The sequence below is a fragment of the Rhineura floridana genome, chromosome 7 (assembly GCF_030035675.1).
Source record: "Rhineura floridana isolate rRhiFlo1 chromosome 7, rRhiFlo1.hap2, whole genome shotgun sequence".
NCBI lineage: Eukaryota > Metazoa > Chordata > Lepidosauria > Squamata > Rhineuridae > Rhineura > Rhineura floridana.
This window is the reverse complement of record NC_084486.1, coordinates 80,889,659-80,917,388: the sequence shown is the minus strand read 5'-3', so window position 1 is coordinate 80,917,388 and position 27,730 is coordinate 80,889,659.

Sequence of the window (27,730 nt, the reverse complement as noted above, 5' to 3'; positions counted from 1 at the left end):
GGACGTTTTATAAAATGATTGTTAAAGTCTACATTTACTTTTACTTTGTCATACCATAGATATCCATGCCATCCCCACTTCAAATTATGGCCCTCCAAATCCAATAGTCTTTTATTCCTCAATAAGATCCATTTCTTTATCCAGACTAGACAGCAGGCAGCAAAATAAAGTCTCAGATTTGGTAATCCCAGTCCTCCTCTTTCTTTGGCATCTTGTAGTAGTTTAAATTTAACTCTTGGTTTTTTTCCTTGCCATACAAATTTAGAGATATCTTTTTGCCATTGTTTAAAAGGTAAATCAGAGGATATTACAGGTATTGTTTGAAACAAAAACATCATTCTCGGTAATACATTCATTTTTATCACAGATATTCTACCCATTAATGACAGTTGTAGTTTATCCCATCTTAGCAAGTCTTTCTTAATCTCTGTCCATAATTTTTCATAATTATTATGAAACAACTTTGAGTTTTTATTTGTCATAATGATACCTAAATATTTCAACTTTTTCTCTGTTGTAAAATCTGTCTTGTCCATTAACTCTTTCTGTTCCCTTAAGGTTAAATTTTTCACCAACATCTTTGTTTTTTGATTGTTGATCTTAAATCCTGCTAACGGTCCAAATTCTTTTAATTTGTCCATCAATACATTAATTCCTTCCAAAGGGTTTTCTAGTACAATTATCAAATCATCAGCAAATGCTCTCAATTTATATTCTTCTTTTTTTATCTTTAATCCCGAAATTCTTTTATCTTGCCTTATATCTCTAAGCAGCACTTCTAAGACCAGAATAAATAAAAGGGGAGATAAAGGACATCCCTGTCTTGTACCCTTTTGTATTTCACATGAATGCGTTAAATCTCCGTTAACAATTATCTGAGCCTTCTGAGATGTATAAATCGATCTAATCCATTTTATAAAATTGTCTCCAAAATCCATTTGCTCCAAAACCTGAAACATAAATTTCCAATTCAAATTATCAAATGCTTTTTCAGCATCTAAAAAAATCAAAGCTGCTTGTTTATCATTTCGTTGTTCTAAATATTCCAAGACATTCAAGACATTCCTGACGTTGTCACATAATTGTCTTTTAGGTAAAAACCCTGATTGATCTTCCTGAATAAATTGTTGCAATATTATTTTCAATCTTTCTGCCAAGATCATTGTAAAAATTTTATAGTCATTCAATAGAGATATTGGTCAATAATTTTTTGTTTTAGTTAAATCTTGCTCCTCTTTAGGTATTAATGTTATATTAGCATTTTTCCAACTATCCGGTATCTTTCCCTCTTGCAGAATAAGATTCATTGTAGACTGTAAAGGTAGTAAGAGTTCTTCCTCCAAACATTTATAATACATTGCAGATAACCCATCTGGTCCTGGTGCCTTTCCTAATTTAATTTTGTTTATAGCTTCAGATATCTCTCTTGACGTAATAGGGCCATTAATAGCTTGTCTCTGAAAGTCTGTAATTTTAGGCAAATTCTGTTTAGATATATACTCTTCTATTTTTTCAGATGGAATTTCCTGACATTTGTACAATGTTGAATAATATTGATGAAAAATCTTTTTGATTTTTACATTATCTGTCAACGTCTCATCTCCTTCTTGTATCTTTAAAATAATATTTTTTGACGTTCTTTTCTTAATTTATATGCTAACCATTTCCCAGGTTTATTTGCAAATTCAAAAGTCCTTTGTTTAGCAAAATTTAGTTTTCTTTCAATTTCTCTAACTGTCAGCATTGATACTTGCTTCTGTAACATTTTAATTTGATTTACAATAGAAACTTTAGTTGGATTCTTTTTCAATTCTTCCTCTTTTTGTTTTATTTCTTCCAAAATTAATTGCATTTTCTGTTGTTTCTTTTTTTTTAATTCAGAGTTACATTTAATAAAATATCCCCTCATAAATGCCTTACTTGTATCCCAAATGATATTTTCACTTGTTCCTTTATGTAAATTATGTTCAAAAAACTCTTTTAATTTCTTCTTACATTCTTGTACTACTTTGTCATTCTGTAATAAAGATTCATTTAGTCTCCATCTAAATCCAATATTTTTTTTTTTTAAAGTTAATATCACAGGATTATGATCCGAAAAAGTTTTTGGTAATATATCCATTTTAAAAGTATCCTTCGCTAAAATTTTAGACATCCAAATCATATCAATCCTCGAGAATGTTTTGTGTCTTTCTGAAAAATAAGTAAATTCCTTTGCGTTATCATTTATATATCTCCAGGTATCCACCAATTCTAAATGTTCCATCAATTCAAAGCAAATCTTCGGTAATTTACCCTGTGTCTCTTTGATATTTTTTTCAGAAAGCCTATCAATTTTTGGTGAGATTACCCCATTCCAATCACCCATGACACACCAATGGTCATATGAAAACTCTGACAATTTTTCCATAAGTCCTGTGTAAAACCTTGTTTTATCTTCATTGGGGGCATAGATACCCACTATCAAAATGTTTGTACCCTGTAGAGTAATTTCAACCCCCACAAATCTACCACTATCATCCAGTAATACCAATTTAGGAAGCAATTGTGGGTTAATGTGGAGAACAACTCCATTTTTTTTTTTTGGTCCAGCCGAAATAAATTCTTCACCCAAATTTTTACAAATCAAATATTTGGAATCTTTCTTCTTAATATGAGTTTCTTGTAAACAAATTATATCCAATTTTAATTTTTTCAAATAATGAAACACTTTCTTTCTCTTCTGCGCTGTGTTGGCTCCATTTATATTCCAAGTTAGATATTTGTAATCCATCTTTAAGCGTATATTTTAAAATGTGCCTGATGCTCCTTTTAATCCATCATCTTCCTTCCCTTCCTCTGCATATCTTTGTTGACTTTGTTCCCCAGGAATTATATCCATATCTTTGAGTTTATCTTCATCCATATCTTTTGAAACTTTTCTCAAGAAGTCCCTTGCTTTTTGAACAGTATTCAATCTATATTTCTGTTGTCTGAATGTAAAGATCACTCCTTCTGGAACATCCCATCTAAATTGAATTTTGCGTTGCTTAAGTTTCTCTGTAAGGAAAGCATATTCTTTTCTCTTACGTAAAAGTCTAATAGGAATTTCTTTCATCACCAGTATTTCCTTACCATCAATTTTAAAGGTATTTTTAAAGTGTTGCTGTAATACCATATCTCTGGTCGTCTTCTTTATAAAATGAACAAGCACATCTCTTGGAATTTTATTCATTGTTGCATATCTGGAATTAATTCTATACACTTTGTCTATTTCAAATTCCATCCGATCTTCATTCAAATCCAGAAATTTTACTAGAGCATTAACAATTTTATCTCTGATGTCTTCACCTGTTTCCTCAGGGATTGCACGGAATCTCAAACAATGTTCTTTATTTCTCATCTCCGTCACAGCCATATAGTCCAAATTTTTTTCTAATTCCAGATTTAATATATCTGTTCTATTCTCCAAGATTTCTACCTTTTCTTTAGTGTTTTTTGCATCCTCCTTTATTTGCCCAATTGTCCCTTTAATCTCATCCACTTGTGTTTTAATATAGTCTTTTATATCTGTCAGTTCAGTTTTCATTTCCTGTTTTATATCATTAATCCCTTCCATTATTTTTTGAAACATATCTGGGGGTATAGCCCCTTCCTGTGGATCAGTAGAACCTCTTCGCTCCTGGGCCTTAGTTGCTTTTCTAGTTGTCATTTTCAAGAGAAGCCTTTAATTTCTGATATTAATCACTGTTCCAAAACCTAGAGGCAGTCTATTTCTTTTTTTTTTCCTCCACCAACAAAAGAGTTAATATTCCAGGCCTGTTATTGTAGTCCAGCCAGCACAGCACAGTTCTTATCTACGTCCAAGAATGCAAAACAATTCTGGTTCCCAACACCAAACGATTAGTAACATATACGAGCAGCAGATTCGTCCAAAAAGAAATAGTCCAAGGAGAAAAATAGTCCAAAATATATTTCCATCAAATAATAATTACCTCTCATCCATTTTTAAACTTTAAAACTCCAAATTCAGGCCAGCTTTTTGTCGTAAAAAAAGTATATAAGTTGTTTACATTTTCTTTCTTCCTTAATTATATTTAAAAGAGAAAAAGTATGACTCACCCAGGTTTCTCAGTTGCTGATTCGTAAACAAATCCCTTTTATTGTAGTAATTTAAGCCGAATGATAAGATTTAGACAGAAGTAGGCTCGCTGGTTAAGGACGTTTTTTTAAGAAGAAGAAAAAACGCTTCGCTTTTTTCCAGTACAGCTTGCATGGAAATCCTGACTCCGTCTTCAGCCGATCGGCATGCCTTCTTATCTCAGGGATTTCCTGATCAATTCCAGCCGCTGACAGCTCAACGAAGTCTTGTGGAAAATCTGATGGGTTCTCCTATACCTTGGAGAACATTTAAGCCAGTCAAAGTTTCCTCTTGGCTGGCTTTTAACCTGAAAAAAGCTTCCTCTGAGGCAGAGATCTCTCAGAGACAGTCACCAGCTGAGCACTCACTTCCGGGAAGCCTAAGACTCTTAACATGATCTAATGCTCTGAAGAAGTTTCTTGCTCAACTTAACTCCAACGTAATGTATGCTGTTTCACGCAACAACGCACACACTTCAACATTTTCTCCTTTACGTATCTGCCAACTAAGATTTCATTTAATGTGACTTCCGGGAAGGGTGACTTAGCCTGTGCCTGCTTTTGAGACGGGCTCCTGCCTCAAAAGAAGCTTATTCAGATATATCAGTCAGTTTTTTCTTTTTTTTTTTGACTGATTAAACTTCTCCCGGGTAGGGAGAAACGAAGAGATTAACCTCAAAGCCTATTTTTGTTGGGACGACCAGATCTCATTAATTTATGGGACGAGGTCCAGCCGACGAAGGTGGGACGGATTTTCAACAGCAAGCTCTATCTGTTAAAGCGAACGTTCATCTTATCTTCTAAGAGAGAACGCACTAACAGGCAAGCACCCTTCTTTCTATATTTTTCTTTTACTTGACTTAAATTGTTGCTGTTTAAAAGAGATTTGCCAGATTGATCGGTTTTTGACATCTCACTGGGGAGCCGTAACTTCTCTCTGCTACGCACTAATTAATAGCTTATCTCTGTTTTTGTTGCAAAAAGCTGTCCTGGATTTGCATTCTAAAGATACACACAGAAGAGGGATTTCTATTCCAGATTTTTATTTTGAAAAATATTATACTGTTTTGAGACTACTCTCTTTTTGGTCTATTTTATTTTGACGAATCTGTTTCTTGACGATTGCCATTAATTGTTTCGATCCTGGGAACTGCATTTTGTTTACTTAACTATTGGAGAGATAAGGCTGTCTGCTCTGTTTATACTGTGATGTCATCAAGTCTGGAGTATTAACCCAATTGTTGCTGAAATAAGAAGTGGTTTTCCTATATTTTTCTTTTAAAATGGCAATTAAGAAAGTGGCTGAGAATCTGGAAATAACTATGTTTCAGAAAATAATGGATGAGATTGAGATAACGAAAATTGAATTGAGTAAAATGAAGCAGGAGATTAAAGATATAAGGGTCCCTGTGAGAGAGGTGACCCTGGAAGGGGTCCCTGTGAGAGAGGAGACCCCGGAGATTGGAACAGGGGTCCCTGTGAGAGAGGAGACCCTGGAGACTGGAATAGGGGTCCCTGTGAGAGAGGAGATCCCGGAGATTGGAACAAACGTGGAACAGGAACAAGATTTGGAGTCTATGGACTTTAGAAATAAAATCTATTGTTTGGAACTCAATGTTATCTCTGAAGAAATTAATGAAGATTCTAGAGATAAAGTTATCAATGGCATGGATTATCTTCTGGACTGGAATGATGTGATGGAGCCCAATATAGAGAAAATCTATGGAATTAACTGCAGCCATGTGACAATGGAAAAACTTTTAAGAGATGACCCAGTGTATTTTGAAAAAAAGAACAGAGATATGATTTTACAGCAGTATTTCAGCAACCTATTCAGAATGGATGGCAAGAAAATATTTGGGATAGAGGTAATTCCCATTAGACTCTTACTATATGACTATGGCTTTGACAGCAAGATTATTATGGAATACTGATAATGGAAGATTGGATATTGAAATTACTGGACTTAACAAGACTACTGAAGATGGAAGATGGAAAATGGAACTAATAGAGATAATAGAACAATGGCTACTGAAATTACTGAACCTAACAGATTCTGATGTGATGGATTAATTGAAATGTTTATTTTGACTATGGTAATGACAATAAGATTATCATAATTAGTAATGAGATGGATTAATCGATATGCTTATCTGGAAAAAAAAATTGATAGATATATTTCTTAAAGAATTGAAATCTCTCTTTGACTTTTTGTGGAAAGAATAAAGCAATGTTTATGAGATTTGATGATTAAGTAAGATAACTACTGGAGGAAAGTGATTTTATAATATGACTTAAGAGACAGGATTGCTATATATTATAGACTTATAACTGATTTGATCTTTGACAAATGGGAAGTCAATATTTTACTCTTTATTTTTTATTTTTGTTTTTTTTTTTTTTTCTTCTTTTTTTCTTTTTGTTTAACTATTTTTGATTTTGTTTTTTGTCTTTGAATGTTTTATGATTTTGTCTTGTATGTTTTACGAAAATTTGAATAAAAATTATTGAAAAAAAAAAAAAGATTTCATTTAATGTGTCTGATGAAGTTGGGTTGAATCCATGAAAACTTATGCCATAATAAATGTGTTAAGCTTTAAGGTGCTACAAGCCTATTTGATCAGATATATTAAGGAATATGTCTTTGAATCATCTCTGTGTCATCTTTGGAGGCCCTTCTCTGGTTTCACTACCATCAGAGGCAAAGTGACTGGGAAGAAGACCTTTCCAGTTGTAGCTCTCTGGCTCTGAGGCTCCCCCTCCAGACGGCATGCTTGGTGCCAAGCATCTTTCCAGCATAAGATGAATTTTCAAGACCTTGATTGGTTGATTTCTAATTGGGAAGGTAGCTGGATCTGTCAGTGGCCTTTGTTGTGCTCCTCTTTTAAGTGGGGTGCATAGGGCTTGTTCCTTTTCAATATATATTTTTGGTGAGTTTTCGTTTTTGTTTGTTTTATATCTGACTTTAATGCCTTTATTTCTATTTTTATAGTGCAAGTTGCTTTGAGAACCTAAGTGCAAAAATGTGACTATAAATACTATTATTGTTGTTATTAGTCAATTTTTTTTAAAAAAAGCACTTTTTAATGCTGATAGGGTGTTTGATGTACCTTTTCATTGTGTTATTATTTGACTTTATCACTTTGTAAACCAGTCTAAAAATTCTTGAAGATTGATAAACAGGGCACGTAATTAATAAATAAATGTGTCGGGCCGTTTCTAAACGTGTTGGGAAGATGCTTCCATTTCTACCTCAGGATAACATGGAAACTGTTGAAGGCCTGTTAAAATGTGTAGAGATTCCAGCCCCTTTCAGTCATTCCAGCCCCCCACATGGCTATGATTATAATCCTGTCTATCCCCCTCTCCATTGGGTTCTAAATCCTAAAGCTCTCCACTTCAGGCCTTCTGCCCTGAAGTTAAGAATGGGAGAGAAATTCAGTTTTGTTTGCATTTTGATGAGAACATTCTTAATTCGTACTTCTCAAAGCAATGTGAAAACTGAAATCCAATTATCCTTTGTAATTCACACTTCTCCAAATTTTTCAAAGTAGTTCTCCAACCAATCAGTATGCACAGAAAGTACATATATTAGTGGGAAAGTATGCATAAGAATGTATATATTGATGAACATAACATACAAAAATACATTATATTTGGGAAATTGTCTTGCAAAAACCTGTGTAAAACTACGCAAAAGTGTGTATATTAGGAGAAATTGACATTAAAATGTGATGAATTTTCATGAGGATTTTCTTTTTAACATTGCAAATTGCTGCAGAAATATGGAGAACTGAATCTGAGTCTGGAAAAATGAGAAAGCGAGAGAAACCAAACTTGGCAGATTTGTCTATCGCTACTCAAAGTGTAGACGGCAGGGGGCTGGAGCCAGTGGGGAAGCACAACGGTGGGGCCAGTGAGTGGGGCTTCACACCAATTGTAATTGTGTGAGGGAATTATTATTATTATTATTATTAAATTTTATTTATACCCTGCCTTTCGGCCAAAGGCCCTCAAGGCAGCTTACAAAGAAAAGTAAACACAGGTATAAAAATACAATAAAAACAATACAATTTACAAAAATTAAATTAAATAACAAATAATATTATCATAATATTGTTAATTAAAAGCATGGGAGAGCCCAGGGTTCCAGTCTGAAGAAGTTATTAGTTAAATTGAAGGTACTGGGGAGCCCCAGGTTCAAGTTCCGCTCAGCTCCCTAGGTGACCTTGGGACCATCATCTTCCCTCCAGCTAACCGACACTGCAGGACTGCTTTCTTGCGGGGTGCTTCATGTTGCAAGGCCTTGGGCTCATGCTTGAACACTTGCAGGGGCACCTTCTGCTGCGGCTGGGCCTTGCCGGGCCCGCTGCCCTCGGCCAAGTACTGCTAGTGGTGCTGGTGGTGGTTGTGGTTGTAATAGTAGTAGCAGTGGTGGTGTGGCAGCGGCAGGTGCTGCTGCTGCCGCTGTGGGCCGGGCTGCTCCTCCAAGAATGCATGTAGGAGGCTTTGGAAAATGCTGTTACCTTGCCATGTTGTCTGGGGAATGTACAATGCATGTTGTGATATCAAACTACCATTCTTTACATGGGTAGAAACCTTCTCAAAGGCCAAATACAACATTTTGGCTAACTAAAGCATAGGTTGGCAGATAAGTGCTGTGATAAAAGTAGTAGTACATGAAGGATATATACCTGTGTCAGTCAGACAAGGGTTATTGCACACATTATGCAAGGTCATCAAGTGTAAACTTGACAGAGAGCTTCCGTCAATCAGTTCCCCAGCCCTGACAAGTGTATCTGCATAGTACATATGTTTCCAAACACATGTTTCCAATCACACTTTGATTTTACATACACTAAGGCATCTTATGCATACAACCAAAAATGCAGTGTGAGAAGAGGCCCTGAAAATCTAGGAATCGCTCAGCAGAAGCCCTTGTCTGACTTGCATGTGACAGGATCTTCCTAATATTTGTTTCATATCATCTGTTCTACCCTAACTAGAATATCAACCCTGAATATTTTCCTCTTTTGTGGAAGTCATGCATAGACCAGTTTACAAAACTGTTAGGCTGGAATGCTTAAATTTAACCCAGTATAATCCTATTGATTTTCAAAGCTTAAACAAATTGTGGCTTAAATAGTGTCTGAATAAGGAGACTTTCAGGGAGGGATGTCCATGTGTTTGTGGGAAATACTCTCCTCTAGGGTCCCAAAACAGTGGAACTGAGCCTTCTAGCAATCTATGCAAGGACGACAATATGAGCTAGGATGTAGGCCTACACAGACAAAAATGGAGAAAGAGTTGTATATAGTATGTAAAACATCCCTGCTGTCCACAGAAATACAGTGAATGACAAACAATATCTCATTACCTCAAGGACCACCTCTTCCCATAACAACCAACCTGGACACTGCACCCGGCATCTGAGGTCCTTCTTCATGTGCTCCCTCCAAGGGAGGTGTGGATGGTGGTGACATGAGAATGAGCCTTCTCAGTGGTGGCAGGCCCCTTTGGTTTTCTTTATTTTCAGCCCTGTCAAGCTCTCCAAGGTTAAACAAAATGTATGAAAGTTGGGAGACAAGAGTTTATTTTGTATTGGAAAAAAACCAGTTGGAAGTAAAAGTTGCCTAGCTGCTGTAAGAGTTAAGTTTCTCTCACCCTCCATTCCCTCCTCTCCTATATAAAAACTGAGCTCTGCCCACCTTTCATTTAGAGAACAGTAGGCTAGGAAGTCTGCCAAGAGTCTGGGCATTTCCCCCTCCTTTTGTAAATAAAAAGTATATCAGGAATCAAACCTGTTAGGCTTTTGAGAGAGAGAAACTGCACCAATGATAGCTCACAAGACTTGTCATTGTTTTAACCAGTTACAGGCTGTGATGCTGTCAAAAATTTGAGGAGCTTCACAATTAAAAGCAGTTAACCCTTTAAGATGCACATAAGGGTATGGTGAGAGCTCTCATGAGACAAGAAAACCCTATAAATAGCCTGCAAGCCAAATGTTCGAGGCCAGTCTTAGTGACTGAGCCAAAGAGGCACAAGGCCATCCCTAGTGGCTATAGTGAAGATTACAGAGGCCAGTGAAGAGAAGGCTACCAAAGCAAGTCTGCTAAAGATAGCTAGAGATAAGATTACGATACCAGTCTTAGTGACTGTGCTGAAGAGCAACCAGTCCTTTGTAACTGCACTGAAGAGGCTTAAGATATTGCCTGACACTGACCAATGGCCACTTTTCTGGAAGTAAAAGTTTGTGTTGAAGTTCAGCAGGTATTTAACACTGCACAAAGTATAAGAAATATATATATATATATATATATATATATATATATATATATATAACCACATGTGATATTATATAAAGACACTTTGAGTGAAGCCAAAGACAGTTTTTTGTACAAATAAGAAGCACATAAGGGCACAATGAAACTCACCTTTCTTCTGGACTGGGGTGAGTTGGATGCCCTGGAGCCCTGGCTGTGCTGGCAGGCTCCACCCTCCACCATGCCCCCTTCAAACTCCTAAGGGGAGTGCTTACTCTCCGGGAGGCCTGTTTACAGGAGTCTGTGCTTCCCAGCCGGCTCATGCACATGACTCCTGATGGAACCCATGTTCAGCCGGGCCAGTGGCTCCCGAGAGGGAGGAGCAGAGCTTGGAAAATTTACTTTTTGGAACTACAACTCCCATCAGCCCCAGCCAGCATGGCCACTGGATTGGGCTGATGGGAGTTGTAGTTCAAAAAATAATTTATCCAAGCTCTAGGGAGGAGGATCCCATGGAGCTTTCTGCCCCCCCTCTGCCGCCCCCCTCTCCACAGCTGGCTTCCTGGCAGTTGGATTGCTATGTAAACCTGTTTGCATAAAGCTGTTTGTATCAGGCTGTTATTAAATAAATACATAAAGGCACCATGTATTTGCCAGCTGCTTTTAGGCACTGTGTAATTGCCTCATACACATAAGTACTACTTGTGCATTGTTATAAGCTTGTTAAAGCCAGCTATTTGCCTCTTTAACCATTTTGTTATCAGTTAAAGCCAGCTCTATGCCACTTATGTTATGATAAAAGCCAGCTATGTGCCTGTCTAACTATTAAGATGTAAGCTAAGAGCTATATGCTTGTTTGAATCTTATACCCTGGCTACAGCCAGCAATATATGACTGTTTAACTATTAAGCTACTGGCTAAGGCCAGATTCTTCCTCTAAACTATGTATGCACAATTTCTGCCCTATTCCCTTCACAGAGCTACAATCATCCAAATTCTTTGGGAAGAAGGGCTGACTATTAAACCACTCTGGCTACTGGAGCTTTGTCAGGGGAATAGGAGTCTCCTAAGAAGTCTCACCACCCTTCACAAACTTCATCTCCCAGGATTCTTTGGGGGAAAACCATGGCTGTTTAAAGTGGAATAAATATCTGTCATGGGTGTAGTCCCCTAATTAGCCAAGCCAAACAGCTGTTAGTCTGGCTTTTAGAATGCTGACAGTTGGTTGTTACTGAGCATGCCTGCGCTATCATAGACTCCAATGTTAATTTAATTAAATTAATTAAAAATTAGCTGTGCATTTTTTTTAATGTTTAAGCATCAGAAGAAGAAGGTCAGAGTATGGGTCAAGATCAGCAATAGGATTACAAATAATCTGTGCATGGCTGATTTTTAGTTAATTTCAACAAATTAGGAGACTCCTGACCAAAAAAAAAGTCCAACAGGGGTCTGGATTATTTTACTTTAGTTTTAGACTTTGAACTCTGAATTCTCTCTGTGTGTTTTGTGTGTTGCCATGAAAACTTAAAGTGTTGTTAAGTAAGTGTTTCTGAGTTCAGGACTATATGTTTTGTAAGATTTTGGTTTGAAATGAGCTTATGGGAAGCATCTTAATGGCATGGTGGGTATTTTCAATGTAACATGACAGCATGTGAAAAATCCATGCTGGCTCTTGTGGCTGTATAATAAAACAAAAGTACAGCAGATACCACAAGAAAAATAGGAAGCAGCTCACAGGATGAATTGGGGCTACAATTAATTACTTAATTATTGTTTCTTGAATTGCATTTTTTTCAGCTTGTGCCAGTGTACAGGCAATCTCCTTTCCTCCAAACCATAGTGTCTCCTTCAGGAAGAGCTCATTAGAGGGTCCTTCCATTTGTAGCAAAAAAATTGAAAATAAAATTTTAAAAATGGTGTAATACAGCTGTTTAAATACTTAATTTAATCAGAGTCACTAGGGATGGGGGAGAAATTTGATTCAGTTCACATTTAAAGCTGATTCTATGAAATTCACACTTTCAAAACCAATATGAGAACCAAAACACAGCCATCCTTCAAAATGTGCACTTATCTGAATTTTGCAATGCAGTTCTCCAAGCAATGTTTACAAAAATCCATATATTAGCAGAAAGTGTGCATTAAAATGAATCTATTAGTGAAAATAAGATTCCAATATACATTGTAGTTGGGAAAAATGCTTGCAAGAATGTGTACACTGGTTGAAATGGCATACAGAATGTGTTTATTAGAAGAAATTCATACTAAAATGTGGAGAATTTTCATGAGATTTTTTTAAAAAAAATTAAATTGCTACAAAAATTTGGAGACCCAAATTTAAGACTAAAAAAATGAGAAAAAAGAACCAACATGGACAGAACCTTCCATCCCTACCAGTCACACAAACTAAGCATAGTGTTCAGATCATGAGAAGAAACAAGCCCTCATCACACGTTACTCCAAAATCGCACTGCTCCTCCTGCCCCCACCTTTGCTGTCATTGAATTGACATGTCATCTACAGTAGGAAATCTTCTATGTGCACTGAAGCTCCCCAGGCAATTTAGATCTCTGCTTGCATCTTGCATTGCAGATCCTGTATTGGATGAGGGGTTGGACTGATGACCTCCAATTGAAAATCTAGATTACTAGGGCACTAAGGCTGCTTTCACACATAAGGCTTATTGTGTTAGTTTTGCAGATTAAAATGGTAGCTCTTCTGTCCTGATTTTTAAAATCCCTTTCACACTGTGGTACCTATTGTGTTAAGGAACTGTGGCTTTTTTCACACTGCTGCAACAAAAGTCTTGTTTTCATCCCTCATCCATTATACACATGCACACTGTAGTTCCCCATAATTCACTATGCAAGTTAGTGTCTGGACACAGGTGGGTGGGAAAAGGAGGAAAAAGAAGCTGCTACCCGTGCTTATGCCAGAATACCAGTACAATTTTCATAAGGCAAAAAAAGGATGCAAGCCTGAAGGGCAGGAACACACTGCATGCTGGAATGCCTGTCATGTGAGTGCCTGCAGCTAGCGCAAAACTCCTGCAATTTTCCAGGTTCCCAGGCTTGCAAATGGATTATTTCTGGAATAATTTATCACAGAAATGAGTGCTAAACTTCCAATATATTCCACTTGATTTCCAGAAGCTGCTTTTACGTTGTGTGAAAGGTCAAATAAAATGCACAAATTACCAGGTAAGAAATTGTTGGAGTAACAGAATAAAGTGCAGAAAGCAGCCTAAGATAAGAAACAGGTAATCTGTTGGTGAAAATGCCCAACATTCTGGAAAGAGGGAATAACTCCCATCTTTTTCTTCATTCATCTCACCTATATATAGGCAGGAGACTGGGAGGATTTGAGTTCTTTTTTCTCAATGGAATTCATCCCAGAGGAGTTCTGTTATTTTAGTAATTGTTACTATCAGATACATATTGTTTGAGTGGATATGTTATTAGGCAGTAGGGATGGGGGAGAAATTCAATTCAGCTTGCATTTAAAGGCAAATATACTTAAATGTGATTCAGTTCTCACTTTCAAAAACAATGCAAGAACCAAACCAGGACCACTCTTCAGAATTTGCAGTTCCCTGAATTTTGCAATGCAGTTCTCCAGCCAAGCAGTGTACAAAAATGCATATACCAGGGTCAAGAGTGCACAAAAATGCATATATTAGTGAGGAAAATTGCTCTGCAAAATATATTAGGCAAAATTGCTTGAAATACATACATATTAGGAGAAATTCACACGAAAATGCTGAAGAAGGATGCTCAGGATGGAAATGTGGAGAACTGGATTTAAGGCCACATCCATATCAAACATTTATTCTGCTTTAAAGAGTCGTGGCTTCCCCAAAGAATCCTGGGAAGTATAGTTTGTAAAAAGTGCTGAGAGATGTTAGGAGACAGTTATTTCCCTCACAGAGCTCCAAGTTATCTGGGAAAAGGGGCTAACTGTTATACTACTCTGGCCACTGGAGCTCTGTCAGGAGAATAGGAGTCTCCTAATAACACTTAGCACCTTTCACAAACTACACTTCCCAGGATTCTTTGGAGGAAGCCATGACTGTTTAAAGTGGAATAAATGTCTGATGTGGATTTGGCCAAAGACTGAAAAAATGAGAAACTGAAAGAACCCAAAATTGACAGATATCCCCATCCCTACTAGGCATTTAGCAAAATGTACATACTGAATGTACAGAGGCATGGGACTCCAGGTAAGAAGTCTGATCTGCCTGAGAACAAAGGAAAGCAGAAGATAGAACAGGATCACCTGGTATATATCTGGATGATCTCTAATGGATCAGCAAGGGCTTCCAACTGCCCATTGATTGACAATAGCAACAATGAAAAGTCATCTCTCCTGAAGTTAGCTTACTAAAACAAAGTAAGGAGTTTTGTTTTTTTTAGTGGGGGGACAGGAGTTGATTTTTGTTGGAAAGGATTGTGAGATCAATCCTGATCAACCGGTACTGATCAATATTCCTGGCCTGAGTATGTGCTCAGAGGGAGACTGTTTCTTATTGCTCAACATATGTTGTCTCTGAGCTCCTGAGCCACTATTTTGCATCTAGCTCTGGCTGTTGGATCTCGGGGTTCTAGTAAAAACAAAAGTGGAACCTGTAAGCCATAGAACATGGATGGCTAACCTGTAGCCTGATGTTATTTCCATCAACCTCAGCTGGCATGGCTAATGGTCAGCAATGATGGGAGCTGTAGTCTTACAACATGGAAGGCCACAGGTTAGCCATCCCTGCTGTAGAAGGAGGAGACTAGAACCACAAAGCTAGATAATGGAAAGACCACTGAAGAATTCAGTAGCAATCAGAGAAAAAAAAGATGATAAAGCTATTAGTAATGCCATTCTTTGTGTACTTTTTAAAAAGTCTTGTTCCTTCCCTAAACAGAGAAGTGGGTAAATCATGAATAGAAAGATTACCATTTGAGATCTACAAATGAATAAAATACTTAGATTGTGCTTCATTGCTGCTACATCACTCTCTCACACATATACAGAAACACAACTCCCTAGGGCAAACATGCTGGGAATGATGTATCTCTGTGCAACGTGTGTGTGTGTGTGTGTGTGTGTGTGTGTGTGTGTGTGTGTGTGAGAGAGAGAGAGAGAGAGAGAGAGAGAGAGAGACAGAGAATGGGCAAATGAATCCACATTACATCTAGATGTACACCGATGAGGTTTAGAGTGGCATGCCCCATTTCTCCGTCCCATATTCTTGTTTAACAGACCTTTCCCACCCTGATTTTTAGGGTTGTTTATCGCTTTCTCAGGCTCCTTGCATGGTACAGTACTCTGAGAAGCTCTGTTTAGGACAGTAAGCTCAATTTGCAGGCTTTCTCACTTTGCATATGTTAACAAAAAGCTGGGAAAAGTCTGATTAGCCAAAACCGACAGTGAATGAGCTCATCACAAACACTGACAGGGGCTGGGAGTGAGCTTCACAGCTATATTCCCAGCCCTGGCTAGCACAAATCCAAGGCCACTGAGGGATAAACAAAAGGCAGAGATGTGAGATTCAAGTAAACTGGCCACTGGGAAAGATAAAAATCTCACAGGTATAGATGCCACCTGTGCTCCCTTCAGAGGCTCTTTTTGGTATAAATAAAGGGCCCTAGATCTGGGAAGATAAGCCTCAACACCGGTCTGAAGAGAAGCATGGCACGGTGTAAATCCAAATGGGGCCATAAAGGGGATCTCTTCACTGTTGCTGTCTGAGGCTTCCAACAGGAAAAAAGAGAATGTAAGATGAGATCTGTGCTCATCATTAGCTGCTTTAAGTGTTTTAGTGCCTGCCTGCCAACAACAGCTTTGCTTCAATAAAGCACTACATTTTCTTTCTTTATAAGTGTGTTTCATGGACTTTGAGATCCCAAACTTTCTTGTCTCTAGCAAAACTACTTTTGGCAAAACAGAGAAAGAGAGAGAAGAGGGGAACAGAGAGAGAGAAAGACAGAGTGTAACACATTTTCCAACCTTTCCCAACCTACAACCCCCATCAGTCCCAGCCAGCGTGGCCAATGGTCAGGAATGATGGGAACTGTAGTCCAGCAGCATCTGGGGACCCAAAGGTTGGGAAAGGCTGCATAACTATTCCTTTCACAGGGATGGGGGAGAATTTTAATTCAGTTCACATTTAAAGCTAAATCTATCAAATTTGCACTTTCCAAAATGATATGAGTACAGAAGCACAACAATTGTTTGAGATTTTCATGTTTCTGAGTTTTGTGATGCAGTTCCTCAACAAAATATTTACAAAATTGCATACAGAGGAAAGTGTGCATAATAGGGGTAAGTTTTTGTTGATGTTTTTTCTATTCTGGGGTCCTTTGAGAGGCAGAGGGGGTATAAATTCAACAACTAATGATAACAAAAATGAATATATTACAAAAATGCATTATGTTAGGAAACATTGCTTGCAAAAAGTGTGTAAGCAGTAGTGTAGTGGCAGGATCAGTTCATGATAGTCATGCCACTCCTCTCATAGCCATGCCCCCTCACTTGGTTGTTCTCCATTGTCATCTCCACACTCTTCAGTCCTTCCTTCAAGTGTCTTCTCCTACAATAGCAGACATCCCTAGGAGCCAATCAGCATGAACGGGGAGCATGTTAGCTATTCAGAGGTGTCTTTTCAGTGGCTAACTCACCTGCTTGCATTCTGATTGGCTCCAATCAGCAGGAAAGGACAAGGAATCATATTAGAAGATTTTTCTAAGTGGCTAACACTTCATGCTGATTGGCTCATATGTTGCTGGAGGTATAGGGACCTGGCCAGGATCCTGCTCCCCAAAAAGTAAGGAGTCTAATCCCCCCAAGACCCTGGACAACTACGCCTCTGCACATTAGTCAATACTACATACAAAAATGTGTGTGTGAGGAGATATTTGCACTAAAATGCTGAAGAATTTTCGTGAATTTTTTTTAAGCACAGATTGCTGCAGAAATGTGGAGAACTGAATTTAAGATTGGAAAACAAGAAACTCAGAGAACTGAAATTGACAGATCCTTCCATCCCTACTTTCACATGCATAAATCTTTGTGAATATCTTTCTCTGTAGATCTTGTTATTTAGATCTTTTGATCCTTGTTTTACTTTAGCCTTGGGAATGCTTTTATCTAAGTATCCAATGTACGTGATGGGACCCCAGGAAACTCACATGGAAGTAATTAAACAAGGATTACAGAATCATTTCTGAATAAGAGGCGAAGGATATCTGCAACATGGCTGAAGAGTCTAGGAGACAAATTCCAATCATGAATTTTGTCTGTTGGCTGTAAATAAATAAATAAAGTAACAATAATAAAAACAAGCAAGATGAATTTAATAATGGTCTTGGGAGAGAGATGTTGAGGCAATGGAAAATAGCCCAGACTTCTCTGCCTCTCACTGAAGACTTGAGATTGCAATCCCAAGTTCTTATTCAGGCATCATGCAGTGGAATAGATTTCGGAAAATACAGTTTACACTAATCATTTCTCCCTTATCTATCAATCACAAAATGGCTCCCAACAAATTGCTTTACATGCAATGCACTGTATGCTAATTGACCAACTGAAGAAAGACAGAGACTGGTTTGTGTTTATTACTGGAAATGAATTATGGCTCATTTTCATATAGACATTCTGCACAAGCACAGCTTTGCCAACAGAAAGACTGTTGCTGTAGTCTCTATCAGCATGGCTGGCTTCACAGAGTAGACTGACTAAACGATATTATTTCTCTGCGTTTTATTGAATTGATGCCATTGGAATTTCATTCTGTTTACTTCTGATTGTGGATCTTTCATGATCATTCACTTAACTTCTGAAATGAGAAAGGCTCACCCAACACCAGAGTACTCATTAAAGCATTCTTTCATTGCAAACACTACAATGCTGCCACTGAAGAAGAATGGTCATTGCTTTACAGGGCTGAAAATACCTTTCTGGTTATCTAGGGCATCCTCCTGGACTGAGGCAGAATCATATCATGTATGCCAGAAGTTCCCTACTGGGAGGAAGGCAGGATATTAATTGATTGATTGATTGATTGACTGATTGATTAGTATGGTTGTAAGAAACCTTAATCTACTAAGGAATAAAATATAGGATCCTCTTAAAAGCATGACTAAGACTGCAGTCTTATACAAATTTACTTGGGATGTTATTCTTAGACATGTGTAGGATTGTGCTGTTACTCTGATTCACAGAACCATGGGTTCCTGTCAGTACCATGGCTAACTGTGACTGGACTGAGTTTTTGCACACAGTAAAGCAAATTGATTGATTCACAGGATTGTATCAGGTGACCCCTGAAATATAGATGGTGTCATGAGCCCTGTGAATAGGGTATGGAATGGCAAGAGCAGAGAGGAGGAGTTGGACTTTGAATGGGAAGAAGAGACCAGTAAAGTGTCTACAGACATGCTGGAGACTGCAAGTTTCTGCACTGTAGACAGTGACAGCTCTGACCCTATAGATCCCATTGCCAGCGAGGAAGCCAGACCTGGTCAGGAAGATGACCCTCTGCCTAAGTTTCAGCCCTTTCCTTTGCCCACTCTGCCATTGCTGCTGTGCAGCCTCCATTCTCTTGTTGGAGAGGGCCTTGCTGAGGCAGTCCAGCCACTCTCACCTAGGACTCAGAGGCTGTGGTGCTGACAGTTTTGACGAGCCCTCACTCTCCCTCTGCAGAGGAGTGCTTGCCTGCCTGTGTGCTCTCCACAGTGGCACTCAGTCCACACAAGTAAGGCTTCCATCCATCACGGCCGGATTAAGCTGAGGAGGGCCCCTAGGCTGATTGGTGTTTGGGCCCCCCTTCTCCTCTTAGGCATGCATGCGTGCCATCAACCAAGATGGCGGCAGAGGCTTCAGCCCCTTAGGGAAACCTTGGCCGCCATCTTGATAGATGGCAAACCACAAAAAGCAGCAGAGAAAAAGGTAAGTGAAGTGGGGGGATGGTGGGCGGTTTGGAAGCTCTTGTCCTGCAATCCGTGGCTCCTGTCCTGCTTCCGCGGATTGCGGAAGGAGAACGGAGGGCTCTCGGTAGCTCCAGGAGCCCTCGGGCCAGTGCCCCACAGGCCCCAAGAGCTCCGGGCCCCTAGGCTTCAGCCTGCTAAGCCTAATGGATAATCCGGCCCTGCCATCCATCCTTACTTAAGGTTGGTAAGGAAGAGTGTCTAGTTGCTGCAACAATGTCTTAGTGCAGTGTAGTTGTGCCTTGTTAATCCTAGTAGTGATACTGAATCCTGTGTAACGTTTAATTAATTGATTCATGAAGTGCTCTGAAAACTTAAAGAAAAGCACACCACATTCATGTCTGACTTCAATGGGTTCAGCCAGGACAGCAGGTGGTGAAATCATCACAGGCTGAGTTTGTACGTATCTGTCATTGTCTCAGACCAGGACTCCTTGGATGCAGATGAAATGAGTCCACTCCCTAGTCTATCCTGTGTGGATCTGTGTGCACCTGAACCTGCCTCCCCTATCCTGGTCCCTAAGGAGACACCTCTTCTGCCAGACATTAACGGCTGATCCACAGGCTCCTTGGGGATCAAGAGATCTCTGAGGAGAAAACCTCATAGCATAAAACCCCATTACTTCAAAGGAGTCAAAGGCTCCTAGCCACTCCTATAGCCATCGTCTGCCTATAGCCCTGCTATGAAACTCGGCCAGTTCTCCCAGGATCTTCCTGAGCCAACTTGAATGTTTGGTCTCAGTTGCAGGAGTGCTATCCATACATCTTCCTCTTCCTCTAAGTTACTAACTTTTGCCCTCTCCTGGAAATCAGGAACTCTTTACTCCCCCTTGGTTGGGTTATCGCTCTCCCTGTGGATCACAGTAATTTCTGGAGGGGGACGGATTGAAGTCCAGTGCAAGATCGACACTCAGCAGATCCTGATTCAACCAAATGTCACACATTTTCTAGCACATAAACATTACTACCTCACAAATTTTGAACTCAGTAAAAAGGTTGTGGTTTTTTGGCATGAAATCCTGATATGTATCCCCTGGTGTGTGCCCACACTAATACTGCAGTGGTATACAATGTGGACAGGTCTTGAAAAAAATCAATATCCGGGATGTAGTGAAGCAATCAAACAAACCGAAAGACCACATCCAGCACAAAATATGAAAATGGTAATGCCTGAATCAAAAAAACATTTTAAATTTGATTAAAAGATCCGAAACCTAGTCTTTTATGTTGCTGTCATTTTTACCTTAATCAACATTCAGCAATCTAAAAGATGTTCAATGGTCCTCTCTCCTCAGCTTGTGTTTAATGCCTGCAGTGCTGTATTTGAACAGAGGCAGAAAGCCCTTCTGCTCTTTGTCATGTTTTGGAAGGAAAGTGACATTGATGGGTGTGGGCTTGCTATAAAAAGGGACTTTCCCCTTGTGAGCGCTAATTGATGTCAAATTGAATCATTCCAAGGAGCTGTGATGACCACGAAACAGATCGCTGGGGGCAGCACCGGTTCATTTTGCTTCTTTCCTGAGTTGATTTTACAGCATAAATTGGTGATACTTTCACATCAGAGGATTCTTTACAAGCCAAACAAATCATATGTCAAATCCCTTTAATCTTGATGCCTGACAATAAATTTATGATTTCACCCACTGAGATGGGATCTGGGAGAGGAGGAGGATTCTGGATGGCAGGGTTGCCCCTATCTTTATTTACAGCCATGGCAAACTGAGACAGGAAAAGATCAGGGGGGCAATGGGATCCTGCAAGGCAGTTTAAATAGGGGCAGAAGACAGTTTCTTTCACAGTAGATTACTTCTAGGTTTTGCTTTATCTTTGCTTCCAGGGTACATAGGGAATTACAGCCAAGGGTGCATGTTTGAAGTTAAATTTTGGCTTCAGTGCAAGGAAGCCCACTGAAAAGATGGCAAAACTGCACATTAACTTTACACACTGCAACAGTGTTTCAAACCTCACACATGTGGATTAGATCAGGAATAGTGTCACCTTCCTTGTACTTACTTTTTTTACAAGGTGGTCAGAGGGCTTCCTTGGACGTTTCTTTAAAATACACACATACACACACACACAATTTTTAGCTGCGTTTAGAAAGTAGAAAGCAGTGTCTGCCACACTTGTTCAAAACTGTTGATTAAAAAGCCCCTGGAAATGGCAGTACATTATGTTTTGCCACTGCTTCCTGGGTTATTGTCCTAAGAAAAACACGACTGTCCCCATTTTTTTAATGTACAATGATCCTGGTATGAACAACCTCATAGATAAAGGTGATATCAAGATCAAGGAGGCCCCAGAATCATAACTACGATTCTACTATCCTCACCAGCACAATGATAGTCTCACAATGTCACCTGTTAAATAGTGCCCAGCATCCTTCCATGGGCAGCCCAATAGGAAACTTCATGGAAAGCAAAAGCCAGGCATGTCTGTTCCATTATCCTGTCCTCATGGATAACATTGTGCCAGCTATGGATAACTACCACACATTTTAATGGTGTGGCATTTTAAAATTGCATAATTAATTTACTAAAGATTATGCAAAATGGAGAGGAAAGAAACTGTGAGCCCTGTGCTGAACTTAATTCCATGTCAAATTTTACAATTCCATTAGTGGGAACTTTATAATCTTAGGAATAGTCAAATGTAGAAAATTGTCCCCCTATAAAATATAAAGCTATAATTATAGCCTTCATGGTTTAAAGCGTACAGTATGTCTAGAAGTAAACACTGTAGGGAGGAAAGTAAGGAGAGGATACATGTTTATAGCAGTGAACAAAACATTACAGGAAAGTTCTTGAAATACCTCTTTCTTGTTTGAGATGAAGAACTCTTCTATATGAGAATTTATTTATTTGTATTGTATTTTATCACTAGCATTTTGTAGCCACCTTTCTATCACTGATAGTGAAGGTGTTAACGTTACATAAATGTTAATGCTAACCAGTAGTGTAGTGGCAAATTCAGAAGTGCAGGGTCCCTTTATGATAGTCACACCATACCCTTCACAGCCACCACCCCTTTCCACTTTCCCTGGTCTTCCTTGCTCTCTATGTCATATCTGAGAACACTCTATTACAATAGATGTTCCTAGGAGCCAATCAGCATGAAAGTGAAGCCTTGTGTTAGCTGCTGAAAAGAGTCTTCTCAATGGCTAACTCATCTGCTTTTACTCTGCTTGGCTCCAATGAGCATGAAAGGGCAAGGACTTTTCTCAGTGGCTAATACACTCCCCTTTCATGTTGATTGGTTTGTGCATAGGGACCTGGCTGGGATCCAACTCACAAAAAAGTAAGGGGTCTATGACCCCCCCCCCAAGAGCCCGGACATCTACACCACTGATGCTAACAAACTCCTTCTAGGAGGAAGGGCAGGATATGAATTTAATACATAAATATATATATAATAAACTATGCAATGGGGGTATTGGGGAGTTCTATCATTAAAAAAGCTTAAAAGTATAATCAACTGTCTCATAAATTGCTCCAAATGCTTCAACCATGAATTAGAATATTTTACATGTTATGCCAGCAAAGAGGATAGGTTGGACATGTGGCTTTTTTTAAATACCACACCTTGGCACCTTTCTGATTGGTGCCACAACATCTACATGCTTTATTCTCCTCAATCCAATGGTTATGCAGAAAGAACACACCACACACCACTAGCATGCACCCCAACCCCAACCCCACACACACTAGAAGCAGCCCTCAGGGATGAAGGAAGGAAATGGACTAAAACCTGGTAAAGCTCAACAGAGAGGTGTAGAACTTCTATAATTTCTGGAGGGAAAGACATTGAAGTTATCCCACCTTAACTGTTAATTACTACTGTTTGTGTTCATTTTAGTACTATTAAGAACAATTTTAAAAAGTGATTACTGTAATCTGCAATTCCATTCCAAGATATCTACAGAATGCTCAGACTTTACTTTCTGAAGTTTCCTGAGCTCAACAGTTACTGCTGTAGACCATGACAATCAACACATACCCCACTTGTAATCTAGTGAAACATATAGGAAACCAATTCAGATGTTTCGATGGCCAGCTGGACCACAAGAAAGAGCTTTTGGCGGCAAGTGTACTATGTATGTAAGAATGTACAAATGGATCATTATAATATCTAGCTATTGTGGTTATCCTGAAAACCTGACATTTTACAGAATGATTATGACATCACAGATAGGGTTAGAAAAATGACAGCTTGCAAATATCATTGAAATTAATAGCTGCATGGTTGTGTTATTAAACTTCAGTGGATTTCAGCATATTTACATTCCACTGGATTACAGCCATTGGCTATAATCCCACACACTGTTATGTTGTTTAAATCCCATTGATTTTACCATGTTCAGGATTTCATCCATAGATCCTGATCTAGTTCTGGAAATTGGCAATTAGTCACAGGTAGCAAACATGTGGCAACTATTAATACATTGAAAAGTACATTGTGCCATGTAAATGGGACTTGAATAAGGCTGTGCACACCAAAGCTAGTGTCTGGACATAGCTTCTGCACAATCCTTGCTGGATTGGGGTTAATGTTTTCCAAAATAAGGGCAGCCACTGTTAGTTAGAACGCCCATGATGAAATTTATCAGGACAACATACTTTGTTGTTTTCTAATTATCCCAAACATATTTATTTTCTTGGTGGTGCAGATAAATGGTTTTGTTGGAACAATATATCAAACCTGAGTAGTTTATTCAATTTTGTTGGCATCACTCAGATTTTCAAAGTCTAATAAAAGCCAAAAACATTGTGACTGTTTTCATTTCCCTCCTACCTAATTACTGCTTCTTGGCCATGAAAAATATTTAATTGTGAAAGTACTCTACAGAAGATATGCTCCTGTCCTTCTGAACTGAAGCTAAGAATTAGAAGCTTGCATTGTGCTGTCTGTTTTCTGCCTCTAAAAAAGCCTACTGGGAACAGGATACTGAATAAAAACAGATACTCCTAGAACAAGATATTTGGGTTTTATTTACCTATTTAAAGCTGCAGCTTTATTAGGAGCAAGGCTGTGCTCCCCTGAAAAACAGAGCAGGAGGTGTCTTTCTAATCTTAAATAAAGACTATGTTTAAAAAGATGTAAACAAAGTATCTCCTTCAGTTGCCATGATGGACAGGATTTGTATTTAAGTGTGAATGTGGCAGAATTATAGACACTTATCAAAGGAGTTTGTTTTCTAAAATTTGTTGCTAATATTTATTTGCCTGCAGCTATATGCTTCCCTGAAACACAGAGATTTAAAATTAAGGTGAACCATCTTGTCTTTCTGTCTAGCAAGTAGATGCATCTCTGAAACTTTAGAGTTTGTGCAGTATAAAAATTATACTTGTTGTGAAACTTACCTGCCTTAGTTCCTGGTGATCCCAAGCTCCTTCAGAACTCCAGCGTGCCTCTTACATTCAGAGCCACCTGGTGAGCCCATCCCCTGTCAAGATTAAGGCTTTCCTCATCAGCAGACACACTCTTAGGTTGGCTTATGTATAGTCCAGACATTTAGCCCACCCCTGAGGTATGCTGCCCCAGACTTTACAAACCTCCTTCATATCTTAAGAAATAATAATAATACATATTTTGGTATTTTTGTCTGCATCTCACCCAGAATACAGGTTCCGAGGTGGAAGCATTTAATATAGATCCCAATTCCAAAGAAAGGGGATCCCAGGGAATGCAGTAATTATGGAACTATTGCCTTAATATCTCATGCAAGTAAAGTAATGCTCAAGATTCTACAACAAAGGCTCTTACCATATATGGAGCGAGAAATGCCAGATGTCCAAGCTGGATTTAGAAAGGGAGGATGTACCAGAGATCATATCGCAAACATACTTTGGATAATGGAATGGACCAAGGAATTTAAGATGAAAATCATCCAGTGCTTTTCAAGCCTTTGATTGTGTAGATCATGAAAATCTATGGAATGCTTTAAAAGAGATGGGAGTGCCATAGCATCTGATTGTCCTCATGCGCAACCTATACTCTGGACAAGAGGCTACTGTAAGAACAGAATATGGAGAAACTGATTGGTTCCCAATCGGAAAGGGTGTGAGACAGGGGTGTATTTTATCACCCTATTTGTTTAATCTATATGCAAAATATATCATACGGAAAGCAGGATTGGACCAAGATGAAGGAGGTGTGAAAATTGGGGGAGAAATATCAATAATTTAAGATATGCAAACTATACCATACTACTAGCAGAAACCAGTAATGATTTGAAACGAATGCTGATGAAAGTTAAAGAGGAAAGCACAAAAGCAGGACTACAGCTGAATGTCAAGAAGACTAAAGTAATGACAACAGAAGATTTATGTAACTTTAAAGTTGACAGTGAGGACATTGACCTTGTGAAGTATCATCAATACCTTGGCAGAGTCATTAACCAAAATGGAGACAATAATCAGGAAATTAGAGGAAGGCTTGGAGGGCAGCTATGAGAGAACTAGAAAAGGTCCTCAAATGCAAAGATACATCACTGAACACTAAAGTCAGGATCATTCAGACCATGGTATTCCCAACCTCTATGTATGGATGGGAAAGTTGGACAGTGAAAAAAGTGGATAAGAGAAAAATCAACTCATTTGAAATGTGGTGTTGGAGGAAAGCTTTGCTCATACCATGGACTGTGAAAAAGACAAATAATTGGGTGTTAGAACAAATTATACCAGAACTATCACTAGAAGCAAAAATGATGAAACTGAGGTCATCATACTTCGGACACATATTGAGAAGACAGGATTCACTAGAAAAGACAATGCTTGGAAAAACAGGAGGGAATAGAAAAAGAGGAAGACTAAGCAAGAGATGGATTGATTCCATCAAGGAAGCCACAGATCTGAACTTACAAGATCTGAACAGGGTGGTTTATAACAGATGCTATTGGAGGTCGCTGCTTCATAGGGTCACCATATGTAATAATCAACTTGAAGGCACATAACAACACAACAAGCTTTCCTCTGTTAACTCATCACAGGTGGTGCTTTTTTTTCGTTATTCCTGCTTCAGTCAGTATCTTGCAGCCATCTCTAGTCACCTTCACTTATTTTTGCCTGTTCACTTCTGGTCTGATCAGCTCATTTTGTAGTTAGAGTGCCAGCACCTTTGCACACCTGAGAGGAAGCCTTCCTGCCCCCATCTCACACTTGTATATTAAGTATAAAAAGTAGCCATGACAAATACACTTAAAATGCACTGTTTTTGTGCAATTTAGTCTTTGGAAAATAGTGTTTTAGAACCTTGCTGAGATGCTGTGCCCCACCAAACAAATATCCCACAATATAAAGTGGTCTCCCTGGGAGCCAGCAGCCACTTTTATTATCCTGAGCAGCACTTTTCCAGCAGTCATCATCTCAAAGATGCTTTAGCTTCCTGCAGATACAGTCCGGGCCACACCAGCTTTTCTCAACATAGACTTCCATACATTATGACAGAAAGCAGGACTGGAAAACCTTTGGCCCTCTAAATGTTGTTGGACTCCAACCGCCATCAGCCCAAGCCAGCATGGCCAACATTCAGAGATAATAGAAGCTGTAGTTGAACAAAATTGGTGGTGGAGGGGGACACAGGTTTTCCAACTGGTGGTTAGTGTGTCAGACAACGGCAGGGTTCAAATCCCCACTTTGCCATGAAGCTCACTGGGTGACTTTAGACCAGTCACTATCCTCAGCCTAACCTACCTCTGGGTTGTTGTGAGGATAAAAGGAGAGTAGAATCATACGTGTATGCCACCTTGAGCTCCTTGGAGAAAAATTGGGATATAAATGTAATAATAAAATAAGAAGAATTTGTCAGTGTAAGTGAATCAACTGCTAAATGCTGAACAGTCATATCTGGAACTGTGAAGTAACTTCCTGCCAGATTATTCTGAATTAGGGTTGCCAGGTCAGAAGCATCCCAAACCCTGAGATTTCAAGGGTGAGCCCCAGTGATGTCTCAGGGATGGGCCCTTGTGATATCACAGGGTGGGGCCATAGTGATGTCGCTCCCCCAGGCACTTTCCTCCCATTCCACCCACACCACTCACTCCCCGAGGCACTATCCTATCCCCCTTCATCACTTCAGGCGCTTTCCTACTCCCCACCCCACTCACTTCCTCAGGCATTTTCCTATCCCCCTCATTCAACTGACACTTTCTTACCCCCATCATTCATTCCCCCAGGCACTTTATGACCCCACCATCACTCATTCCCCCAGGCACTTTCCTACGCCTCACTCACCACATTATTTTGACAGCGCCCCATGTTGGGTGCTTGCAGGCCTTCCTCCCACTCAACCTTTGGGGAGGCCTGGACTCGTTTGCTGCTACTGCAACCTCTCAAGCAATCTCTCACACGACCCTCGACCCATTGCCTGCCCAGAGGCT